This window comes from Elgaria multicarinata, chromosome 20, assembly GCF_023053635.1.
Source record: "Elgaria multicarinata webbii isolate HBS135686 ecotype San Diego chromosome 20, rElgMul1.1.pri, whole genome shotgun sequence".
In the NCBI taxonomy this organism is placed as follows: Eukaryota; Metazoa; Chordata; class Lepidosauria; order Squamata; family Anguidae; genus Elgaria; species Elgaria multicarinata.
In genome coordinates, this window is record NC_086190.1 from 749,898 (window position 1) to 765,654 (window position 15,757).

Here is a 15,757-nt window from a genome sequence, read left to right on the forward strand (position 1 = left end):
TCTGGTGAGTTTGGTTCACTTACCTCATTGGGAAGTTGCCGTTACGGCCCGTTTTGCGCAATACGAATTTTTGCCAGAAATGGTATCTGAACGTTGTTTGGGGGCAACTTTTGGAGCTTTCTGTATTTGTCCCAACTTGTCATGTGCATCTGGTGAGTTTGGTTCACTTACCTTATTTGGAAGCTGCCATTACGGCCCGTTTTGCGCAATAAGAGTTTTTGCCGGAATGGGTATCTGAACGTCTTTTCGGTGCAACTTATGGAGCTCTCTATATTTGCCTAACCCTAACGCTGTTAGGTTCCTGGTTAGGGTTGGGGTTAGGGTTAGGTTCCGTGTTAGGGTTAGTTTCCGGTTTAGGGTTAGGTTCCGGTTTAGGGTTAGGTTCCGGGTTAGGGTTCGGGTTACGGTGAGGTTCCGGGTTAGGGTTAGGTTCCGGGTTAGCGTTAGGGTTAGTATCCGGGTTAGGGTTAGAGTTATGTTCCGGGTTAGGGTTAGGTTCCGGGTTAGGGTTAGGGTTAGGTTCCGGGTTAGGGTTAGGTTCCGGGTTAGGGTTAGTGTTAGGTTCCGGGTTAGGGTTAGGTTCCGGGTTAGGTTCCGGGTTAGGTTCTGGGTTAGGTTCCGGGTTAGGTTCCGGGTTAGGTTCCGGGTTAAGTTCCGGGTTAGGTTCCGGGTTAGAGTTAGGTTCCGGGTTAGGTTCAGGGTTAGGTTCGGTGTTAGGTTCCGGGTTAGGTTCCGTGTTTTGTGCCAGGTTAGGTTTCGGATTAGGTTCCAGTTACGTTCCGGGTTAGGGTTAGGTTCCGGGATAGGGTTAAGGTTAGGGTTAGGTTCCGCGTTAGGTTCCGTGGTTGGTTCACGGTTAGGGTTAGGTTCCGGGTTAGGGTTAGGTTCCGGGTTATGGGTTAGGTTCCGGGTTAGGGTTAGGGTTAGGGTTAGGGTTAGGGTTAGGGTTAGGGTAAAGGTTAGGGTAAGGGTTAAGCTTAAGGTTAGGGTTAGGGTTAGGGTTAGGGTTAGGGTTAGTGTTAGGGTTAGGTTCCGGGTTATGGGTTATGTTCCGGGTTAGGGTTAGGGTTAGGGTTAGGGTTAGGGTTAGGGTTAGGGTTAGGGTTAGGGTTAGGGTTGTGCTCGCTTTGGCAGCACATATACTAAAATTGGAACGATACAGTGAAGATTAGCATGGCCCCTGCGCATCTGGTGAGTTTGGTTCACTTACCTCATTGGGAAGTTGCCGTTATGGCCCAATTTGCGCAATACGAGTTCTTGCCCGGAACGGGTATCTGAACGTTTGTTTTGGTGCAACTTTTGGAGATTTCTATATTTGTCATACCTTGACATGTGCATCTGGTGAGTTTGATTCCCTAACCTCATTTGGGAAGGTGCCGTTACGGCCCATTTTCGCAATACACGTTTTCTGCCGGAAATGGTATCTGAATGTGGTTTGGGGGCAAGTTTTGGAGCTTTCTGTATTTGTCCCAACATGTCATGTGCATCTGGATAGTTTGGTTCAGTTACCTATTTGGGAAGTTGCGGTTACGGCTCAATTTGCGTAATACGCATTTTTGCGCAAAACGGGTATCTGAACGTGGTTTCGGGGTAACTTTTGGAGCTTTCTATATTTTCCCCACCTAGTTCTGTGCATCTGGTGAGTTTGGTTCACTTACCTCATTGGGAAGCTGCCGTTACGGCCGATTTTGCGCAATACGCGTTTCTGCCTGGAATGGGTAACTGAACGTGGTTTTGGGGCAACTTTTGGAGCTTTCTATATTTCTCCTACCTTGGCATGTGCATCTGGTGAGTTTGGTTCACTTACCTCATTGGGAAGGTGCCGTTACGGACCATTTTCTAAATACGCGTTTTCTGCCGGAAAGGGTATCTGAACGTTGTTTGGGGGCAACTTTTGGAGCTTACTGTATTTGTCCCAACTTGTCATGTGTATCTGGCGTGTTTGGTTCACTTTCTTCATTGGGAAGCTGCTTTTACAGCCCGTTTTGCGCAATACGCGTTTTTGCCGAAAACGGGTATCTGAACGTGGTTTTGGGGTAACTTTAGGAGCTGTCTATATTTGTCCCGACTTGTCATGTGCATCTGGTGAGTTTGGTTCACTTCCCTTATTGGGAAGGTGCCGTTATGGCCCATTTTGAGCAATACACGTTTTCTGCCGGAAAGGGTATCTGAACGTCGTTTTGGGGTAACTTTTGGAGCTTTCTATATTTGTCCCACCTTGTCTTGTGCATCTAGTGGGTTTGGTTCACTTACCTCATTGGGAAGGTGCCGTTACGGCCCATTTTCACAATAAGCGTTTTCCGCAGAACGGGTATCTGAACGTGGTTTCGGGCAACTTATGGAGCTTTCTATATTTGTCCCACCTACTTATGTGCATCTGGTGAGTTTGGTGGACTTTCCTCAATGGGAAGCTGCTTTTACAGTACGTTTTGCGCAATACGCATTTTTGCCCAGAACGGGTTTCAGAATGTGGTTTGGAGGCAACTTTTGGAGCTTTCTATATTTGTCACACCTAGTCATGTGCATCTGGTGAGTTTGGTTCACTTTCCTCATTGGGAAGCTGCTTTTACGACCCAATTTGCGCAATATGTGTTTTTGCCCAGAACGGGTATCTGAACGTGGTTTTGGGTAACTTATGGAGCTGTCCATTTTTGTCCCAACTTGTCATGTGCATCTGGTGAGTTTGGTTAACTTACCTCATTGGGAAGGTGCCGTTACGGCCCGTTTTGCGCAATAGGAGTTTTTGCAGGATTGGGTATCTGAACGTCTTTTCGGGGCAACTTATGGAGCTCTCTATATTTGCCTAACCCTAACGCGGTTATGTTCCGGGTTAGGGTTAGGTTCCGGGTTAGGGTTAGGGTTAGGTTCCGGGTTAGGGTTAGTTTCCGGTTTAGGGTTAGGTTCCGGGTTAGGGTTAGGTTCCGGGTTAGGGTTAGGGTTAGGGTGAGGTTCCGGGTTAGGGTTCGGTTCCGGGTTAGGGTTAGGGTTAGGGTTAGAGTTATGTTCCGGGTTAGGGTTAGGTTCCGGGTTAGGGTTAGGGTTAGGTTCCGGGTTAGGGTTAGGTTCCGGGTTAGGGTTAGGTTCCGGGTCAGGGTTAGGGTTAGGTTCCGGGTTAGGGTTAGGTTCCGGGTTAGGTTCCGGGTTAGGTTCCGGGTTAGGTTCTGGGTTAGGTTCGGGGTTAGGTTCCGGGTTAGGTTCCGGGTTAGGGTTAGGTTCCGGGTTAGGTTCCGGGTTAGGTTCGGGGTTAGGTTCGGGGTTAGGTTCGGGGTTTTGTTCCAGGTTAGGTTCCGGGTTAGGTTCCGGGTTAGGGTTAGGTTCCGGGTTAGGGTTAGGGTTAGGGTTAGGTTTCGGATTAAGTTCCGGGTTAGGTTCCGGGTTATGTTCCGGGTTAGAGTTAGGGTTAGGGTTAGGGTTAGGGTTAGGGTTAGGGTTAGGGTTAGGGTTAGGGTTAGGGTTAGGTTCCGGGTTAGGGTTAGCTTCCGGGTTAGGGTTAGGTTCCGGGTTAGGGTTAGGGTTAGGGTTAGGGTTAGGGTTAGGGTTAGGGTTAGGGTTAGGCTTAGGGTTGCCCCACCTTGTTATGTGCATCTGGTGAGTTTGGTTCACTTACTTCTTTGGGAAGTTGCCGTTACGGCCCAATTTGCGCAATACGAGTTTTTGCCAAGAACGGGTATCTGAACATGATTTGAGGGCAACTTTTGGAGCTTTCTATATTTGTCCTACCTTGTCATGTGCATCTGGTTAGTTCGGTTCACTTACCTCATTCGGAAGTTGCCGTTACGGCCCAATTTGCGCAATACGCGTTTTTCCCCAGAACGGGTATCTGAACGTGGTTTCATGGTATCTTTTGGAGCTGTCTATATTTGCCCCACTTGTCATGTGCATCTGGTGATTTTGGTTCACTTACCTCATTGGGAAGCTGCCGTTACGGCCCATTTTGCGCAATACGAGTTTTAGCCGGAATGGGTGTCTGAACGTCGTTTCTGGGCAACTTATGGAGCTTTCTATATTTGCCCCACCTTGTCATGTGCATCTGGTGAGTTTGGTTCACTTACCTCATTGGGAAGTTGTCGTTACGGCCAAATTTGCGCAATACGCATTTGTGCCCAGAATGGGTGACTGAACGTGGTTTTGGGGCAACTTTTGGAGCTTTCTATATTTGTCCCAACTTGTCATGTGTATTTGGTGAGTTTGGTTCACTTTCCTCATTGGGAAGGTGCCGTTACGGCCCAATTTGCGGAATACGCGTTTTTGCCCGGAACTGGTATCTGAACGTGGTTTTGGATCAACTTTTGGAGCTTTCTATATTTGTCCCACCTTGTCATGTGCATCTGGTGAGTTTGGTTCACTTACCTCATTGGGAAGCTGCCATTACGGCCCGTTTTGCGCAATACGAGTTTTTGCCGGAATGGGTATCTGAACGTCTTTTCGGGGCAACTTATGGAGTTCTCTATATTTGCCTAACCCTAACGCGGTTAGGTTCCTGGTTAGGGTTAGGTTCCGGGTTAGGGTTAGGGTTAGGTTCCGGGTTAGGGTTAGGTTCCGGGTTTGGGTTAGGGTTAGGGTGAGGTTCCGGGTTAGGGTTAGGTTCTGGGTTAGGGTTATTGTAAGGTTCCGGGTTAGGTTTAGAGTTATGTTCCGGGTTAGGGTTAGGTTCCGGGTTAGGGTTAGGGTTAGGTTCCGGGTTAGGTTCCGGGTTAGGTTCCGGGTTAGGTTTCGGGTTAGGTTCCGGGTTAGGTTCCGGGTTAGGGTTACGTTCCGGGTTACGTTCCGGGTTAGGTTCGGGTTATGTTCGGGGTTAGGTTCCGGGTTTTGTTCCAGGTAAGGTTCCGGGTTAGGTTCCGGGTTAGGTTCCGGGTTAGGGTTAGGTTCCGGATTAGGGTTAGTGTTAGGGTTAGGTTTCGGATTAGGTTCCGGTTTAGGTTCCGGGTTAGGGTTAGGTTCCGGGTTAGGGTTAAGGTTACGGTTAGGTTCCGTGTTAGGCTCCGTTGTTGGTTCTGGGTAAGGGTTAGGTTCCGTGTTAGGGTTAGGTTCCGGGTTATGGGTTAGGTTCCGGGTTACGGTTAGGGTTAGGGTTAGGGTTAGGGTTAGGGTTAGGGTTAGGGTTAGGGTTAAGGTTAGGGTTAGTGTTAGGGTTAGGGTTAGGGTTAGGGTTAGGGTTAGGGTTAGGGTTGTGCTCGCTTTGACAGCACATATACTAAAATTGGAACGATACAGAGAAGATTAGCATGCCCCTGCGCATCTGGTGATTTTGGTTCACTTACCTCATTGGGAAGTTGCCGTTACGGCCCGTTTTGCGCAATACGAATTTTTGCCAGAAAGGGTATCTGAACGTTGTTTGGGGGCAACTTTTGGAGCTTTCTGTATTTGTCCCAACTTGTCATGTGCATCTGGTGAGTTTGGTTCACTTACCTTATTTGGAAGCTGCCATTACGGCCCGTTTTGCGCAATAAGAGTTTTTGCCGGAATGGGTATCTGAACGTCTTTTCGGTGCAACTTATGGAGCTCTCTATATTTGCCTAACCCTAACGCTGTTAGGTTCCTGGTTAGGGTTGGGGTTAGGGTTAGGTTCCGTGTTAGGGTTAGTTTCCGGTTTAGGGTTAGGTTCCGGGTTAGGGTTAGGTTCCGGGTTAGGGTTCGGGTTACGGTGAGGTTCCGGGTTAGGGTTAGGTTCCGGGTTAGGGTTAGGTTTAGTATCCGGGTTAGGGTTAGAGTTATGTTCCGGGTTAGGGTTAGGTTCCGGGTTAGGGTTAGGGTTAGGTTCCGGGTTAGGGTTAGGTTCCGGGTTAGGGTTAGGGTTAGGTTCCGGGTTAGGGTTAGGTTCCGGGTTAGGTTCCGGGTTAGGTTCTGGGTTAGGTTCCGGGTTAGGTTCCGGGTTATGTTCCGGGTTAAGTTCCGGGTTAGGTTCCGGGTTAGAGTTAGGTTCCGGGTTAGGTTCAGGGTTAGGTTCGGTGTTAGGTTCCGGGTTAGGTTCCGTGTTTTGTGCCAGGTTAGGTTTCGGATTAGGTTCCAGTTACGTTCCGGGTTAGGGTTAGGTTCCGGGATAGGGTTAAGGTTAGGGTTAGGTTCCGCGTTAGGTTCCGTGGTTGGTTCACGGTTAGGGTTAGGTTCCGGGTTAGGGTTAGGTTCCGGGTTATGGGTTAGGTTCCGGGTTAGGGTTAGGGTTAGGGTTAGGGTTAGGGTTAGGGTAAAGGTTAGGGTAAGGGTTAAGCTTAAGGTTAGGGTTAGGGTTAGGGTTAGGTTCCGGGTTATGGGTTATGTTCCGGGTTAGGGTTAGGGTTAGGGTTAGGGTTAGGGTTAGGGTTAGGGTTAGGGTTAGGGTTAGGGTTAGGGTTAGGGTTGTGCTCGCTTTGGCAGCACATATACTAAAATTGGAACGATACAGTGAAGATTAGCATGGCCCCTGCGCATCTGGTGAGTTTGGTTCACTTACCTCATTGGGAAGTTGCCGTTATGGCCCAATTTGCGCAATACGAGTTCTTGCCCGGAACGGGTATCTGAACGTTTGTTTTGGTGCAACTTTTGGAGATTTCTATATTTGTCATACCTTGACATGTGCATCTGGTGAGTTTGATTCACTAACCTCATTGGGAAGGTGCCGTTACGGCCCATTTTCGCAATACACGTTTTCTGCCGGAAATGGTATCTGAACGTGGTTTGGGGGCAAGTTTTGGAGCTTTCTGTATTTGTCCCAACATGTCATGTGCATCTGGATACTTTGGTTCAGTTACCTATTTGGGAAGTTGCGGTTACGGCTCAATTTGGTAATACGCGTTTTTGCGCAAAACGGGTATCTGAACGTGGTTTCGGGGTAACTTTTGGAGCTTTCTATATTTTCCCCACCTAGTTCTGTGCATCTGGTGAGTTTGGTTCACTTACCTCATTGGGAAGCTGCCGTTACGGCCGATTTTGCGCAATACGCGTTTTTGCCTGGAACGGGTAACTGAACGTGGTTTTGGGGCAACTTTTGGAGCTTTCTATATTTCTCCTACCTTGGCATGTGCATCTGGTGAGTTTGGTTCACTTACCTCATTGGGAAGGTGCCGTTACGGACCATTTACTCAATACGCGTTTTCTGCCGGAAAGTGTATCTGAACGTGGTTTGGGGGCAACTTTTGGAGCTTTCTGTATTTGTCCCAACTTGTCATGTGTATCTGGCGTGTTTGGTTCACTTTCTTCATTGGGAAGCTGCTTTTACAGCCCGTTTTGCGCAATACGCGTTTTTGCCGAAAACGGGTATCTGAACGTGGTTTTGGGGTAACTTTAGGAGCTGTCTATATTTGTCCCAACTTGTCATGTGCATCTGGTGAGTTTGGTTCACTTCCCTTATTGGGAAGGTGCCGTTATGGCCCATTTTGAGAAATACACGTTTTCTGCCGGAAAGGGTATCTGAACGTCGTTTTGGGGTAACTTTTGGAGCTTTCTATATTTGTCCCAACTTGTCATGTGCATCTGGTGAGTTTGGTTCACTTACCTTATTTGGAAGCTGCCATTACGGCCCGTTTTGCGCAATAAGAGTTTTTGCCGGAATGGGTATCTGAACGTCTTTTCGGTGCAACTTATGGAGCTCTCTATATTTGCCTAACCCTAACGCTGTTAGGTTCCTGGTTAGGGTTGGGGTTAGGGTTAGGTTCCGTGTTAGGGTTAGTTTCCGGTTTAGGGTTAGATTCCGGGTTAGGGTTAGGTTCCGGGTTAGGGTTCGGGTTACGGTGAGGTTCCGGGTTAGGGTTAGGTTCCGGGTTAGGGTTAGGTTTAGTATCCGGGTTAGGGTTAGAGTTATGTTCCGGGTTAGGGTTAGGTTCCGGGTTAGGGTTAGGGTTAGGTTCCGGGTTAGGGTTAGGTTCCGGGTTAGGGTTAGGGTTAGGTTCCGGGTTAGGGTTAGGGTTAGGGTTAGGGTTAGGGTTAGGGTTAGGGTTAGGGTTAGGGTTAGGGTTAGGGTTAGGGTTAGGGTTAGGGTTAGGGTTAGGGTTAGGGTTAGGTTCCGGGTTAGGGTTAGCTTCCGGGTTAGGGTTAGGTTCCGGGTTAGGGTTAGGGTTAGGGTTAGGGTTAGGGTTAGGGTTAGGGTTAGGGTTAGGCTTAGGGTTGCCCCACCTTGTTATGTGCATCTGGTGAGTTTGGTTCACTTACTTCTTTGGGAAGTTGCCGTTACGGCCCAATTTGCGCAATACGAGTTTTTGCCAAGAACGGGTATCTGAACATGATTTGAGGGCAACTTTTGGAGCTTTCTATATTTGTCCTACCTTGTCATGTGCATCTGGTTAGTTCGGTTCACTTACCTCATTCGGAAGTTGCCGTTACGGCCCAATTTGCGCAATACGCGTTTTTCCCCAGAACGGGTATCTGAACGTGGTTTCATGGTATCTTTTGGAGCTGTCTATATTTGCCCCACTTGTCATGTGCATCTGGTGATTTTGGTTCACTTACCTCATTGGGAAGCTGCCGTTACGGCCCATTTTGCGCAATACGAGTTTTAGCCGGAATGGGCGTCTGAACGTCGTTTCTGGGCAACTTATGGAGCTTTCTATATTTGCCCCACCTTGTCATGTGCATCTGGTGAGTTTGGTTCACTTACCTCATTGGGAAGTTGTCGTTACGGCCAAATTTGCGCAATACGCATTTGTGCCCAGAATGGGTGACTGAACGTGGTTTTGGGGCAACTTTTGTAGCTTTCTATATTTGTCCCAACTTGTCATGTGTATTTGGTGAGTTTGGTTCACTTTCCTCATTGGGAAGGTGCCGTTACGGCCCAATTTGCGGAATACGCGTTTTTGCCCGGAACTGGTATCTGAACGTGGTTTTGGATCAACTTTTGGAGCTTTCTATATTTGTCCCACCTTGTCATGTGCATCTGGTGAGTTTGGTTCACTTACCTCATTGGGAAGCTGCCATTACGGCCCGTTTTGCGCAATACGAGTTTTTGCCGGAATGGGTATCTGAACGTCTTTTCGGGGCAACTTATGGAGTTCTCTATATTTGCCTAACCCTAACGCGGTTAGGTTCCTGGTTAGGGTTAGGTTCCGGGTTAGGGTTAGGGTTAGGTTCCGGGTTAGGGTTAGGTTCCGGGTTTGGGTTAGGGTTAGGGTGAGGTTCCGGGTTAGGGTTAGGTTCTGGGTTAGGGTTATTGTAAGGTTCCGGGTTAGGTTTAGAGTTATGTTCCGGGTTAGGGTTAGGTTCCGGGTTAGGGTTAGGGTTAGGTTCCGGGTTAGGTTCCGGGTTAGGTTCCTGGTTAGGTTTCGGGTTAGGTTCCGGGTTAGGTTCCGGGTTAGGGTTACGTTCCGGGTTACGTTCCGGGTTAGGTTCGGGTTATGTTCGGGGTTAGGTTCCGGGTTTTGTTCCAGGTAAGGTTCCGGGTTAGGTTCCGGGTTAGGTTCCGGGTTAGGGTTAGGTTCCGGATTAGGTTCCGGGTTAGGTTCCTGGTTAGGGTTAGGTTCCGGGTTAGGGTTAAGGTTAGGGTTAGGTTCCGTGTTAGGCTCCGTTGTTGGTTCCGGGTAAGGGTTAGGTTCCGTGTTAGGGTTAGGTTCCGGGTTATGGGTTTGGTTCCGGGTTACGGTTAGGGTTAGGGTTAGGGTTAGGGTTAGGGTTAGGGTTAGGGTTAGGGTTAAGGTTAGGGTTAGGGTTAGGGTTAGGGTTAGGGTTAGGGTTAGGGTTAGGGTTAGGGTTGTGCTCGCTTTGACAGCACATATACTAAAATTGGAACGATACAGAGAAGATTAGCATGCCCCTGTGCATCTGGTGATTTTGGTTCACTTACCTCATTGGGAAGTTGCCGTTACGGCCCGTTTTGCGCAATACGAATTTTTGCCAGAAAGGGTATCTGAACGTTGTTTGGGGGCAACTTTTGGAGCTTTCTGTATTTGTCCCAACTTGTCATGTGCATCTGGTGAGTTTGGTTCACTTACCTTATTTGGAAGCTGCCATTACGGCCCGTTTTGCGCAATAAGAGTTTTTGCCAGAATGGGTATCTGAACGTCTTTTCGGTGCAACTTATGGAGCTCTCTATATTTGCCTAACCCTAACGCTGTTAGGTTCCTGGTTAGGGTTGGGGTTAGGGTTAGGTTCCGTGTTAGGGTTAGTTTCCGGTTTAGGGTTAGGTTCCGGGTTAGGGTTAGGTTCCGGGTTAGGGTTCGGTATACGGTGAGGTTCCGGGTTAGGGTTAGGTTCCGGGTTAGGGTTAGGTTTAGTATCCGGGTTAGGGTTAGAGTTATGTTCCGGGTTAGGGTTAGGTTCCGGGTTAGGGTTAGGGTTAGGTTCCGGGTTAGGGTTAGGTTCCGGGTTAGGGTTAGGGTTAGGTTCCGGGTTAGGGTTAGGTTCCGGGTTAGGTTCCGGGTTAGGTTCTGGGTTAGGTTCCGGGTTAGGTTCCGGGTTATGTTCCGGGTTAAGTTCCGGGTTAGGTTCCGGGTTAGAGTTAGGTTCCGGGTTAGGTTCAGGGTTAGGTTCGGTGTTAGGTTCCGGGTTAGGTTCCGTGTTTTGTGCCAGGTTAGGTTTCGGATTAGGTTCCAGTTACGTTCCGGGTTAGGGTTAGGTTCCGGGATAGGGTTAAGGTTAGGGTTAGGTTCCGCGTTAGGTTCCGTGGTTGGTTCACGGTTAGGGTTAGGTTCCGGGTTAGGGTTAGGTTCCGGGTTATGGGTTAGGTTCCGGGGTAGGGTTAGGGTTAGGGTTAGGGTTAGGGTTAGGGTAAAGGTTAGGGTAAGGGTTAAGCTTAAGGTTAGGGTTAGGGTTATGGTTAGGGTTAGGGTTAGGGTTAGGGTTAGGGTTAGGGTTAGGGTTAGGTTCCGGGTTATGGGTTATGTTCTGGGTTAGGGTTAGGGTTAGGGTTAGGGTTAGGGTTAGGGTTAGGGTTAGGGTTAGGGTTAGGGTTAGGGTTAGGGTTGTGCTCGCTTTGGCAGCACATATACTAAAATTGGAACGATACAGTGAAGATTAGCATGGCCCCTGCGCATCTGGTGAGTTTGGTTCACTTACCTCATTGGGAAGTTGCCGTTATGGCCCAATTTGCGCAATACGAGTTCTTGCCCGGAACGGGTATCTGAACGTTTGTTTTGGTGCAACTTTTGGAGATTTCTATATTTGTCATACCTTGACATGTGCATCTGGTGAGTTTGATTCACTAACCTCATTGGGAAGGTGCCGTTACGGCCCATTTTCGCAATACACGTTTTCTGCCGGAAATGGTATCTGAACGTGGTTTGGGGGCAAGTTTTGGAGCTTTCTGTATTTGTCCCAACATGTCATGTGCATCTGGATACTTTGGTTCAGTTACCTATTTGGGAAGTTGCGGTTACGGCTCAATTTGGTAATACGCGTTTTTGCGCAAAACGGGTATCTGAACGTGGTTTCGGGGTAACTTTTGGAGCTTTCTATATTTTCCCCACCTAGTTCTGTGCATCTGGTGAGTTTGGTTCACTTACCTCATTGGGAAGCTGCCGTTACGGCCGATTTTGCGCAATACGCGTTTTTGCCTGGAACGAGTAACTGAACGTGGTTTTGGGGCAACTTTTGGAGCTTTCTATATTTCTCCTACCTTGGCATGTGCATCTGGTGAGTTTGGTTCACTTACCTCATTGGGAAGGTGCCGTTACGGCCCATTTACTCAATACGCGTTTTCTGCCGGAAAGTGTATCTGAACGTGGTTTGGGGGCAACTTTTGGAGCTTTCTGTATTTGTCCCAACTTGTCATGTGTATCTGGCGTGTTTGGTTCACTTTCTTCATTGGGAAGCTGCTTTTACAGCCCCTTTTGCGCAATACGCGTTTTTGCCGAAAACGGGTATCTGAACGTGGTTTTGGGGTAACTTTAGGAGCTGTCTATATTTGTCCCAACTTGTCATGTGCATCTGGTGAGTTTGGTTCACTTCCCTTATTGGGAAGGTGCCGTTATGGCCCATTTTGAGAAATACACGTTTTCTGCCGGAAAGGGTATCTGAACGTCGTTTTGGGGTAACTTTTGGAGCTTTCTATATTTGTCCCACCTTGTCTTGTGCATCTAGTGGGTTTGGTTCACTTACCTCATTGGGAAGGTGCCGTTACGGCCCATTTTCACAATAAGCGTTTTCCGCAGAACGGGTATCTGAACGTGGTTTCGGGCAACTTATGGAGCTTTCTATATTTGTCCCACCTACTTATGTGCATCTGGTGAGTTTGGTGGACTTTCCTCAATGGGAAGCTGCTTTTACAGTACGTTTTGCGCAATACGCATTTTTGCCCAGAACGGGTTTCAGAATGTGGTTTGGAGGCAACTTTTGGAGCTTTCTATATTTGTCACACCTAGTCATGTGCATCTGGTGAGTTTGGTTCACTTTCCTCATTGGGAAGCTGCTTTTACGACCCAATTTGCGCAATATGTGTTTTTGCCCAGAACGGGTATCTGAACGTGGTTTTGGGTAACTTATGGAGCTGTCCATTTTTGTCCCAACTTGTCATGTGCATCTGGTGAGTTTGGTTAACTTACCTCATTGGGAAGGTGCCGTTACAGCCCGTTTTGCGCAATAGGAGTTTTTGCAGGAATGGGTATCTGAACGTCTTTTCGGGGCAACTTATGGAGCTCTCTATATTTGCCTAACCCTAACGCGGTTATGTTCCGTGTTAGGGTTAGGTTCCGGGTTAGGGTTAGGGTTAGGTTCCGGGTTAGGGTTAGTTTCCGGTTTAGGGTTAGGTTCCGGATTAGGGTTAGGTTCCGGGTTAGGGTTAGGGTTAGGGTGAGGTTCCGGGTTAGGGTTCGGTTCCGGGTTAGGGTTAGGGTTAGGTTCCGGGTTAGGGTTAGGTTCCGGGTTAGGGTTAGGTTCCGGGTTAGGGTTAGGGTTAGGTTCCGGGTTAGGGATAGGTTCCGGGTTAGGTTCCGGGTTAGGTTCTGGGTTAGGTTCTGGGTTAGGTTCGGGGTTAGGTTCCGGGTTAGGTTCCGGGTTAGGGTTAGGTTCGGGGTTAGGTTCGGGGTTAGGTTCGGGGTTAGGTTCGGGGTTAGGTTCGGGGTTTTGTTCCAGGTTAGGTTCCGGGTTAGGTTCCGGGTTAGGTTCCGGGTTAGGGTTAGGTTCCGGGTTAGGGTTAGGGTTAGGGTTAGGTTTCGGATTAAGTTCCGGGTTAGGTTCCGGGTTATGTTCCGGGTTAGGGTTAGGGTTAGGGTTAGGGTTAGGGTTAGGGTTAGGGTTAGGGTTAGGGTTAGGGTTAGGGTTAGGGTTAGGGTTAGGTTCCGGGTTAGGGTTAGCTTCCGGGTTAGGGTTAGGTTCCGGGTTAGGGTTAGGGTTAGGGTTAGGGTTAGGGTTAGGGTTAGGGTTAGGGTTAGGGTTAGGGTTAGGGTTAGGCTTAGGGTTGCCCCACCTTGTTATGTGCATCTGGTGAGTTTGGTTCACTTACTTCTTTGGGAAGTTGCCGTTACGGCCCAATTTGCGCAATACGAGTTTTTGCCAAGAACGGGTATCTGAACATGATTTGGGGGCAACTTTTGGAGCTTTCTATATTTGTCCTACCTTGTCATGTGCATCTGGTTAGTTCGGTTCACTTACCTCATTCGGAAGTTGCCGTTACGGCCCAATTTGCGCAATACGCGTTTTTCCCCAGAACAGGTATCTGAACGTGGTTTCATGGTATCTTTTGGAGCTGTCTATATTTGCCCCACTTGTCATGTGCATCTGGTGATTTTGGTTCACTTACCTCATTGGGAATCTGCCGTTACGGCCCATTTTGCGCAATACGAGTTTTAGCCGGAATGGGTGTCTGAACGTCGTTTCTGGGCAACTTATGGAGCTTTCTATATTTGCCCCACCTTGTCATGTGCATCTGGTGAGTTTGGTTCACTTACCTCATTGGGAAGTTGTCGTTACGGCCAAATTTGCGCAATACGCATTTGTGCCCAGAATGGGTGACTGAACGTGGTTTTGGGGCAACTTTTGGAGCTTTCTATATTTGTCCTACCTTGTCATGTGTATTTGGTGAGTTTGGTTCACTTTCCTCATTGGGAAGGTGCCGTTACGGCCCAATTTGCGGAATACGCGTTTTTGCCCAGAATGGGTGACTGAACGTGGTTTTGGGGCAACTTTTGGAGCTTTCTATATTTGTCCTACCTTGTCATGTGTATTTGGTGAGTTTGGTTCACTTTCCTCATTGGGAAGGTGCCGTTACGGTCCAATTTGCGGAATACGCGTTTTTGCCCGGAACTGGTATCTGAACGTGGTTTTGGATCAACTTTTGGAGCTTTCTATATTTGTCCCACCTTGTCATGTGCATCTGGTGAGTTTGGTTCACTTACCTCATTGGGAAGCTGCCGTTACGGCCCGTTTTGCGCAATACGAGTTTTTGCCGGATTGGGTGTCTGAACGTGGTTTCTGGGCAACTTATGGAGCTTTCTATATTTTCCCCACCTTGTCATGTGCATCTGGTGAGTTTAGTTCACTTACCTCATTGGGAAGTTGCCGTTACGGCCCAATTTGCCCAATAAGCATTTTTATCCAGAACTGGTATCTGAACGTAGTTTTGGGGCAACTTTTGGAGCTTTCTATATGTGTCCTACCTTGTCATGTGCATCTAGTGAGTTTGGTTCACTTACCACATTGGGAAGGTGCCATTACAGCCCATTTTTGCAATACACGTTTTCCGCAAGAACGGGTACCTGAACGTGGTTTCGGGGCAACTTATGGAGCTTTCTGTATTTGTCCCAACTTGTCATGTGCATCTGTTGAGTTTGGTTCACTTACCTCATTGGGAAGCTGCTGTTACGGCCCGTGTTGCGCAATACGAGTTTTTGCTGGAATGGGTATCTGAACATCGTTTCGGGGCAACTTTTGGAGCTTTTATATTTGTCCCTTCCGCTAGAACGGGTGTTAGAACGTTGGGCGCAATACGCATTTTTGCCCAGAACGGGTTTCTGAATGTGGTTTGTGGGCAACTTTGTCATATATCTTGACTTCAGCAAAGCTTTTGACAAAGTACCACATGACATTCTGATTAACAAACTAGCTAAAAGTGGGCTAGATGGAACAACTATTAGGTGGATCCACAGTTGGCTACAGAATCGGACTCAAAAAGTACTTATCAATGGAACCTTCTCAAACTGGGGAGAGGCAACGAGTGGGGTGCCGCAGGGCTCAGTCCTGGGCCCAGTGCTCTTCAACATTTTTATTAATGATTTGGACGAGGAGGTGCAGGGAACGCTGATCAAATTTGCAGATGACACCAAATTGGGTGGGATAGCTAATACCCTGGAAGACAGAAACAAACTTCAAAGTGATCTTGATAGGCTGGAGTGCTGGGCTGAAAACAACAGAATGAAATTTAATAGGGATAAATGCCAAGTTCTACATTTAGGGAATAGAAACCAAATGCACAGTTACAAGATGGGGGACACTTGGCTCAGCAATACTACAAACGAGAAAGATCTTGGAATTGTTGTAGATCACAAGCTGAATATGAGCCAACAGTGCGATATGGCTGCAAGAAAGGCAAATGCTATTTTGGGCTGCATTAATAGAAGTAAGGCTTCCAAATCACATGAGGTACTGGTTCCTCTCTATTCAGCCCTGGTTAGGCCTCATCTAGAGTATTGCGTCCAGTTCTGGGCTCCACAATTCAAGAAGGACGCAGACAAGCTGGAGCGTGTTCAGAAGAGGGCAAACAGGATGATCAGAGGTCTAGAAACAAAGCCCTATGAAGGGAGACTGAAAGAACTGGGCATGTTTAGCCTGGAGAAGAGAAGATTGAGGGGAGACATGATAGCATTCTTCAAATACTTAAAAGGTTGTCACACAGAGGAGGGCCAGGATCTCTTCTCGATCC

General features: G+C 48.1%; 5 pseudogenes; all 5 read left to right on the forward strand.

The window, feature by feature from the left end:
• Positions 1-1,118: 1,118 nt before the first annotated feature.
• On the forward strand, positions 1,119-1,187 carry LOC134411673 (U6 spliceosomal RNA; annotated as a pseudogene).
• Positions 1,188-5,170: 3,983 nt separating this feature from the next.
• LOC134411760 (U6 spliceosomal RNA) lies at positions 5,171-5,238 on the forward strand (annotated as a pseudogene).
• Positions 5,239-6,338: 1,100 nt separating this feature from the next.
• On the forward strand, positions 6,339-6,407 carry LOC134411674 (U6 spliceosomal RNA; annotated as a pseudogene).
• Positions 6,408-9,657: 3,250 nt separating this feature from the next.
• On the forward strand, positions 9,658-9,725 carry LOC134411796 (U6 spliceosomal RNA; annotated as a pseudogene).
• Positions 9,726-10,867: 1,142 nt separating this feature from the next.
• On the forward strand, positions 10,868-10,936 carry LOC134411675 (U6 spliceosomal RNA; annotated as a pseudogene).
• The last annotated feature ends 4,821 nt before the right edge of the window (positions 10,937-15,757 follow it).